Below are 9,451 nucleotides of genomic sequence, written 5' to 3'. Positions count from 1 at the left end.
CAGGAAAGGGCTGGGGAAATAAAAGGCAAGCTGCAAATTTAGAAAGAGAGAGTAATACTAAATACATACTTGTTCCACGCTGTATGGCAATGAGAGAAGGGGAGCTGACCTGAGCCCTTCCTCGAGGCAGGACAAGCACCACTCAGCCCTGCAGATGCACATGGGGGTGTGTGCAGGGAGGGGGGCACCACCCGACAGAGCCCCCTGAAACCCGAAGCAGCTGTTTTCCCCTATACATAAATCACAATTTCCATTCAGAATCAAAGAAGATATCTATAGCACATTTTGAAAAGGGAAAAAAATATTCCCCTACCTTAACTAATGCAACGATCTGTAAGGATAACTCTGATTTCAGGTGCACGCTGCGCAATGGTCATGCAGAGCAAGCAGCAGCCCATGCATGGGGCCGGCACAGTAGTCAGTGTGGGGCTTTGTCCACTCTGCTAAACCATTCCCATCGAGTCCAGAAAACAGGGACAGAAAACCTGCCTCTCAGGCTCCTAACATAACTATTGTATCCAAACCAAATCTGAGTATCAGAGCACTCACCAACTTTATTCCAGTATAACCCATATAACCTCGAATGGAATGCTCCTAAAAGAACCTTGATCATTAAACAAAGGGTCTGATAAATCATGTGATACATTCTTAAATTGTTGTTCTAAATGGAGATGGAAGTTTACCACATCTCCAAGGCCCATCATTTCAGAAACCCTCAAATAAAGAAGCCTGTTTAAAGAGCATTTCAGAAAATATTTGGGCAACAGATAATATTTCTTCCTACCTATTTTCGTGCCTATGCTGCCCAACACAAGCCACATCTTTATAATGCACAATAAGAAAACACAATATATAGTAACTCATTTTCTGACCTTTTAATATTTCTGTCATTGATTGTCAGAAGTGAGGACTGCTCTCTATCCTAAGGTGATGGATTATTTAATTAACTATTGACCTTTTCAGTATCAGATGTTGACAATGAACGCAATCCTATGTAAGCTGCCTCCTCTGGATGCTGTTCAGCTCTACATCGTATGTTGATTTGTCTTACATTTTGTTTTTAAGCATAACATTTCTATTATGGTCGTTCAAAAGAAAGTCAAAGTCCTGTATTTAGTGAGGAATGCTTTTATGATCGATTGCTTTAAGTTTTCTTTTGAACATCAGTTGCTCTTACAGCAGAATTTATATGAATATTAACAGGTTTAAGTCTTTCTAGATAAAATCATTTCTTCTGCTTACCTAATACTTAGGTTTCTGGCATGTTTTCAAGACAACTTCTGCACAGAAAGGAAAATTGCTCATCATCTGTGCACATGGGTCAAGAGACATCCTAGCTCAGGTTTTACACCCCAGACAAAAAAAAAAAAAAAAAAAAAAAAAAAAAACACTGTAAGAATCATTTGATATCGCTGCTTGCCTTTGGGTCCAGCAAAGATTCCTGCCAGGAACATGACATTTATGCTGAGTACCCTTAAAAAGCAAGCATTTCACTACTTTCCTGCATTACAGGCTCGCTTACACATGTTCAAGCTGAGACTCAGACTTTTTCACCCCCAAAAAATACAGAGAAAGGACCCAGATCTTCATGTTGGAGCCCCAGCATCCCAACGCTCTGCTCTCAGCAATTATATATTCAGCTACAATCTTTTTATAAGTGAACAAGGTATTTTCCTCCGTGAGCATGTTGTTGGAACCGAATCCTGAACAAATGATCCGTGCCTGCAGGTTGTCAGAGAGATTTACATGTGACTCACGGAGCAGTGTGGGTATTCCACTGCGACTTCTCGCCAGGGCCGAGCAAGCTGATTAATCTAACATATTCCTGGGAGAAGCTGTCCAGCATTTCTCCAGGAAAAAAAGTTCGTAGCCTGGCACACCTTCACAACAAATATTATCTGCTAATCTCATCTGCTCACTTAGGAAATACTATTTTGCCAAAAAACTGTACCTGATAGTTTTCATTGTTTATTATTTCTGTGTGCACGCGCATGCTAATCAGTCATTAATATACTTCAGTGTGTTCCTCTTCCCTAATTATTTTGGTAACCACACAATCGCTTTGAAGGAATGAAGTCCATAAAGTATCCCTGCACCGGCAGAGTATAAAGATTGATAAATTTCCAGAAAGGCTGTTTACTACGAATCATCATGCTCCCCTCATTATTTTATTTTATTTTATTTTTTCTTCAAAATTAGCAGCACCCTACACAGCAGTAAATACTCTTACCCCTGATGGATTCAGTAAGTGGTTGTAACCAGCATGTTTTCTGTAGCACCAGCCCGCTTTCCCCACAACCTAGGAGAGACCCCTACATCTGTCATCGGTAGACCAGACAGCGAAGTTATAAGACTATTTTGGGGGATATTAATGCAATATGATGATAGATATCTATTAGCAGAGAGAGTGGAGTAGCAGGCAGGCTCCAGCGCCTTTGACAGCGGCTGCTCTTCCTTTGTCAGTGTCAATCGGCTCTGGCATCGCGGGGAATGAGCAAAAGTGACAGGAGAGGAGCACACCAATTATGGATGAAGGGATACTATCTACTCCCACTGCTTGATGTGATTTATTCGATGGTCCTTCTGCATTTATAGAGTAGCAGATTGTGGCTGCTTATGAAGTGACAAATAGTGCTCAATGACATTGACTGACTTGTCTGATCAATTTAGCTTGTCTGAAAAGTAGCCATGAATCGCTGTCCTGGTTGAATGACGGTACGTACGGTCCCGGCTCAACTTGGCCGATGCAAGATCTCAAACCCCGTTTGGAAAACTGGTAAAAACAACTCTCTTTAAACAAATAGCACTACAATCCCATACAAAAAGTGAAAAATTGTAACCTTTCTCATAGCTTTGCTTTGAAATGCATCTCACTTAAAGAATGTTTTGTCTTTGAGACAGAGTCAGTGGAACATTTTTATTCTCTTCTAAATTCTTGAATATTTGAAATATTTTGCTGGAGAAACAATGTATCTGATGGAGGGAAAAAAATAAATAAAAACTGGAGTATCCTTGCAGGAACCAACAAAGCAACTTTTCATGTTTTCTAGTAAAGTTGCCAACTGCCCTGACTTTACTGAATCTTGAGTCATTAGAGTCATTTTTAAAGTCAGAGCTCCTGGAATCTGGTGATGATGTAACTCAGCTTTCATATTCAAATAACGAAGAAAAGGGGGGGGGGGGGGACGGGACATATTCCCAGCCTTGTGGTCAGTGAGCAACTTGAAAATGTGATTTCAGTGAACCCAGTAGGATCAAAATCCAAAAGAAACCAAGCCCACTCATAAATGCAGAAGGCTTTTGTCTTTTTTTTTTCTTTTTTTTTTTCTTTTTTTTTTTTTTTTTTTGTGGGTTCCTAAAAGTAAGCTTAGGACTACAGGAATCTGCAGGACTTTTTAACACCTGAGGCTGACAGCACAGAAATTCCTTTCAAGTCTGGCTCCTTCTAATAGAGCTGTTGTGTTAATAACCTCATATTGAGAACTGTCAAACTTCCAGTAACCGGTAGGCTGTCTGGCAGGAGGAGTTTCTAAATGTGAAAAGGTGGCAGAACCAGGCTAAGGGGTGCAGTATAATTCTCACTGCTTTCACCAAGCAGCCCTTCTCACAATACAGGAATTGCACAATAAGGTGCGAGTCGGCCTGAGCAGAGACTGTGCTGTGTGGCCTTTGAACAAGCACTGAATTAAAGCCCATTGAGAAACTGTTAACAAATTGTATTTTATCTAGCATTACGTTATTTTTATAAAGTCATAATTTCATGCCACACCTTATAAATAATACTTAAGATATTTCTTAAATGGAGCAGGCACAGGAGTTGCCTGAGAATGGTAATTCCATGTATAATTATACACAAACCTGTGAGCAGGTCTACACTCACGTATCAATATATATGGACCTACATATGAATAAATCAATGTCTGCATGTGGGGGGTGCATGTGTGCAGTTCAATATATATTACAATATTAAACTGTTATCCATGCACAAGTATATTTATGTATATATTTCAATTTATTAGAGCTAGGCAGTCCTTTACAGACTTAATAAAGAGCACCAGCATTATAAGCCAAGAACCATTTTTCCCTTTCCCTGTATTATTCAAATTTATTAAACAATATTTCACATTTGTTTGACACAATGTCAAACTCGGGACTCCTAAAGAACTGCTGCAGCTTTGGAACTGTTATGCTTTCTTGGACTTTAATCATTTTTGGCAAGGCTCCATTTCCTGTCAGAAAGTGAAACAGCTTAGGAATGTCATTTTCACGAAAGAAAACAGAGAGAATCCGAGAGGAAGTTCTCCTCCACTCCAGAGCCCCTAAGATACTCAAACACACTCGCAGGAGGGCTGGAATACATCAAACATTAGCAGAGGGAAAAGGACACACTTTTCCCACATTAAAATACATGGATAAAGTTGAACTTTTGCTAAAAATAGTTCCCATGACTAATCCTATTAAGTTTTTAAAAAATTGGGCCGTATCTCCCTTGAAGTCAAATTATTTTTTAACTTCAGAATGACATTAGAAAAAGACTCTAAAGTGCCTTTGCTCAAGTCAAAGTCCCTGAAAGACTTTTTTTTTTTTTTTTTTTTTTTTTTTAAAGTGAGATATGAAAAATGAGGACAGGAGCATGGATCACAATTCTAAAAGGGCAATTTACCTATTGAAGAGGTGGGGAGTATCAGGCGCTCCCAGATCATCGCTTGTGATTTACTTTTTAGAAGAGAGGCTCTCTAAGGAGGGAGGAGGTTAAAGGGAGCAGATTAAAACTAACCCTTGGCTCTGCCCTCTCACTGCCTATGGAGGCTGAGTGCAGCCCTGGGGGAAGAGATCTACAAAGCCCTAAAATGCTCTGGGGCAAGAACCACCCATTTACTTCATTCAGAAGGCTATTTACATAAAAAAAAAAAAAAAAAAAAAAAAAAAAAAACACCTTGATTACTTGTTTTGGTGGAGAAACAAGCAACAGCCAGATGGATTTTGAGAACACAACCCACACCCCAACAGGAAAAACCCTCCACCAGCACAGCTAGCAGTTCCCACTGCATCTTGGCCACATTGCTCACAATAAATAAAACTGAGGACTTCTGACATCCAGCAGATCCACGTGCAATTTATGAATCCTATTTGAGGCTCTTCTGGGTGGTTTTCTAGCAGACATTCTGGTTTTATTCCAAAGCTTGTGCCATCTTTTTTTGCTTGTGCTTACACATCAGACAGACATCCCAAGCTATGGTAACACCAGTTATTTTACAGGGAGAAGAGAAGGAAGCTGGCTACAAGGAGGGCAATGCTCCATTTCTAAAGGAAAAGCCATTTGCATCAGGACCCTTAGAGAGAAAGGGTGTTAAGCTCCTACAAGAAATTTTGACCTAAATCCAAACAGCACTCACACACAACCAGAAAAGGCAGATAGGTTTATCCCGTTCTGCTCCATTTTCCCTAGAATTTGGTGAAACACCAAGTGACATCTTCAAGGAAAAGACAAAACCCTAAAGGTGAAAAAACTTCTCCACATGCTATGAAATGTGTGCATGCTTCTAGGTCAGGAGTGAGAGATGGCAGGATTCCTCATTAATAAAAACCTTTTTCTAGTTGAAGCAATGGCCAAGGCAGTAAGAGAAAGGAAAGTAACATGGAAATAAACTAATGAACTCCGTGATAAATCCACACTTCCTAGAGTTTGCTCTTGGATTTTTCTGTGAATATGTGAGATCATGAGAGGATGAGGAACGGATGGATAACAGGATTTGTTTGTTTCCATAAACCTTCACAGATCACAGTGTAAGTGCATCCTCCATCTACCTGCTGCTCAGGACTGAATGGGGAGCAAACACCAACAGTGTTCAAACTTGTGCAGGTAGACAAACACACGTGCCCTTAGGAAAGGGAAAGAGCAGGTCACAGCAGGAAAACAAGCCCCTCACATGTGCTTTTTCTCCCTGCCTCTCCCACAGCGCAGGTCGGATCCAAACAGGCGGTCAGAGCGTGTTACCCGCACACCAGGGGACTGTAAAAACTCTCAGCATCGGCCTACATTTGCTGTCCCATCCATCCTCCTCTTCAGTGGAAGGGAAGCCGGGTCAGTGCCCGAGCACTTGCGAACACGCAGCACACCGACCGCTCCTTCCCCACCTGGACGCCCCTCTCGAGGTCCTGTTTGCTTTCTGCACCCAGCCGAGCTTTTGTGGTGCTATGCGAGGAGCAGCTCACCCCTACCAGCCCAAATACAGCAGACACCTTTGGTCTCCTACCCACACCACTTCCAGTCATCCCAGCATTAGCGTCTTCCTCAGAGCAGCTTTGCTGCCGAGGAAGCAATCTCTAATTCAGAACTAGGACACGGCATTTGTTTGTTGTTAAAAACATAACTTTTGTGTGTGCGCTTATAATAACGTCTTGTAGCAAGTTAGTCACCGAGGAACGTTTCCAGTCATTTATTTTCCAGCACAGACTACTGGTTTCCATGGCTATATTCCACAGGAAAAAAAAAAAAAAAGAAAAAAAAAAAAATCCAATTTCATGTGTAGATGAAATACTTCAAAGTCCCAACCACTCAAGCCATCACTAACACATGCAATAATATAAACTGGAATGAATTTTCAGGATGTAGTAGGCTAAAACTCAGCGTTCGGCGCGGCAGGGTTGCAGCGCCCTTTGACACCGTCCCTCCCCGTCCCCCTCTCCCCACACCCACTAACTCTTCCTTACCTCATCTCCGCCTCGTGCTCGGCCCCGTCTGACAGCAGCTGGCAAGTGCCGGCTGACGCAAGAGCCCACGAGCTCGTACAAGCTGCGGCTCAGCCCGCGCTTCCCACCACGCTGCCGGCACCACGAGTGCCACCGATTTCTGCCGGGAACTTCCGAAGAGGTTCAGTGCTCCTCCAAAATGCTCTCGTTCCTCACACGCTCCTCTTTGGTGTTGCCTTGGCCCACGGTGTAGGGGGTATTCTTTATTTCCTCTCTGTCCCATGTTGTAACAATCACGTTTTCCCTAAATCTCTCCAATTTCTCCCTCATAGTTGGAAGGATCTGAATGCTTGCTCCTGGCTGTGGGGCTTGAACTCTTACCAAGGCTGTGATCATTGCCTTTGATGAGGATGGCATGCAACATTTTGCACGGTCCCCAGTCTAATTGACATCAGCCTCTTTTCAGCTCATGCAAAACATAGCAGCTTCCAGCACGTTTCTTCATCCCTCGTGTTTGCTGCCTCACTCGTTTCATTGGCTCCATGCACTGCTCTCTCTGACTGCACCAAATCAAGACGAAGATTTTGGGGCTTGTATTCAAGGACCTATTTAACTCTGTCGCCATTCAAACCCGGCTTTCGCTTCATAGTGCCACGTATGCTTCCCTGTCCATCCAGGCAAACTCTGGCACTCTGTATATCTTGGAGACATCCACAATCACACCGCTAATAAGATATTAAGCAACCATCACCATGACCACTTCTTGATGTGCTGTATCACATAAATCTTAGCCTTTTTGCATTCCCGTTGCTGTATGTGCCTCTGAAACAGTAGTGCACGCATTACCCTTCGCCCTCCTGCCTTTGTCCCAGCCTCGTACCTCCCCAAGGGTGTCACACGCAGCCATCCATTTATCTTCGCCTTTTATTAACTCACTGAGGCCCTCAGAGATGGTCAGAAGTTTTTGTGTTCCCCCTGCCCAATTTCCATGTATATCCAGAACTTTGCAAGCCCAACACAATCTAACGGGCAGGAGAAGGCCTGATCCCAGATTGTTTAACAATGCCTTGAGGGGCTGATTCACCAAAGTTTGATGCTCTGACGAACAGCTTGCTGCAGCTCTAATGGTAAGGCATATAAAATGTATCATACATTAAATTTAATGTTGCCTCATTAGTCTTAATTAGATTCCTACATTACACCAGGATTATAGTTTCTTCGTGTTTATGTTTGCTCCTAAAATAAAATCTACACTAGACAACAGTTCAGTGTACTTTCTAACCTTTGAATAAATGTGCCCTGAATTGATACCTATCAATATTCTTAACCTTGAAGAGACAGAAATTAGGCAATCCTACCACTATCTTTTAGACAGAGAAGCTATGGAGAGTCAGTCACAAAAGAATAAATTTAAAGAAAAAAGTACTGTATGCAAACATTAGTAATTACTTATCTTGTGTTTTAAAGGGGTGATTGTTCCAAACAAGTGGATGACTTTTCCATTTCTGTTGAATATGCTTTGATAGTTTTCTCTCAAACTAATTAATACTGTTTCCTGGGTTAGGGTTTTCACAGTTTATTTTCTTTCAGCAGTAAAATTCATTTTAAGATGAAGCCACTAATTCAACGTTGGAGCTTGGCTAGAGGTTGAAGTAAGAGTAAAGCACACTCCATGATTAGACATAATGACCTACACCAGGACCATGGCACGTCAAAGGCTCGTAATGACTCAAAGGAAGATGACCTGAATCATGCTTTTCCCTACTAACAAAAATGCCTCTACCCACCACATTTCAAGTAACCAGTAATGGCAGTCCCATCTGAAATGGCACTTACATTTAAAATAAATAATTATGAATATGTGGGGTCTATTTTATCGTAGTGTGACTGAGAAGATAAAACCAAGTGGATTTTTTCCATTAAACTTTTTTACTATTATTTTATTTTAATAAGAGAGAGTCTGGTTTTGCCAGAATTAATTAAAAGTTTCTTGTCAGAACTTTTTTATATACATTTTGCTTTTAATAAATTGTTGGAGTAGTCCATTTTTCTTATTGCATGTGACAAGCAACCTTAAAATGCCAAAAAAAAAAAAAAAAAAAAAAGTTTAAAACATAGCAAAATATTTTTTTAATGTCAATCTAAAACTTGATTGTTTCAAACACTGAGAGGATGATAGCTGGTTTATAAGATGTTTTCATTCTTAATATTTTGGCCCAGTTCTTGCCATGAAATAGTTCAGCCTCTTTAAACTATTTCTCACCCAGAACAGTCGTACATGTTTATCTATTTCTTTCCAACTGACTTATCCAAGCATCCAGAGTAGTATGGGAGCGAAGACAAGCCAATTAACATTATTGCCAGTTAGTGTTCCACTGATATTTTTAAGAGCCTTTCATTTCATGCCCTATACAATTAATTTTATAAAATTCAATTAAAAAAAAAAAAATGAATTTGCTTGTAGACAGTCTTTCTTGTTAATTAAAATTTCAGAAATACTATAAAAAAGATAGCATAATTATATGTATTACATATAGTTTGTTCAATGGCTTCACTGAAGTTTTTTGTCTTTTACTAATTTTCCTTTCTCAGAAATGTTTGCAGAAAACTGAGCAGTTGTTGTGTACTCAAATAGAAATGCACATATTCCAGTGGTCTCACCAGGTACACTGAAATAACATTATTTCCTCTGAGGTAAAAACAAGCTGACTTAGGCTTTGAGAAAAAAAAAAAAAAAAAAAAAAAAAAAAAAAAAAAA

The sequence above is a fragment of the Oxyura jamaicensis genome, chromosome 7 (genome assembly GCF_011077185.1).
Source record: "Oxyura jamaicensis isolate SHBP4307 breed ruddy duck chromosome 7, BPBGC_Ojam_1.0, whole genome shotgun sequence".
Lineage (NCBI taxonomy): Eukaryota > Metazoa > Chordata > Aves > Anseriformes > Anatidae > Oxyura > Oxyura jamaicensis.
This window is presented reverse-complemented; position numbering follows the sequence as displayed.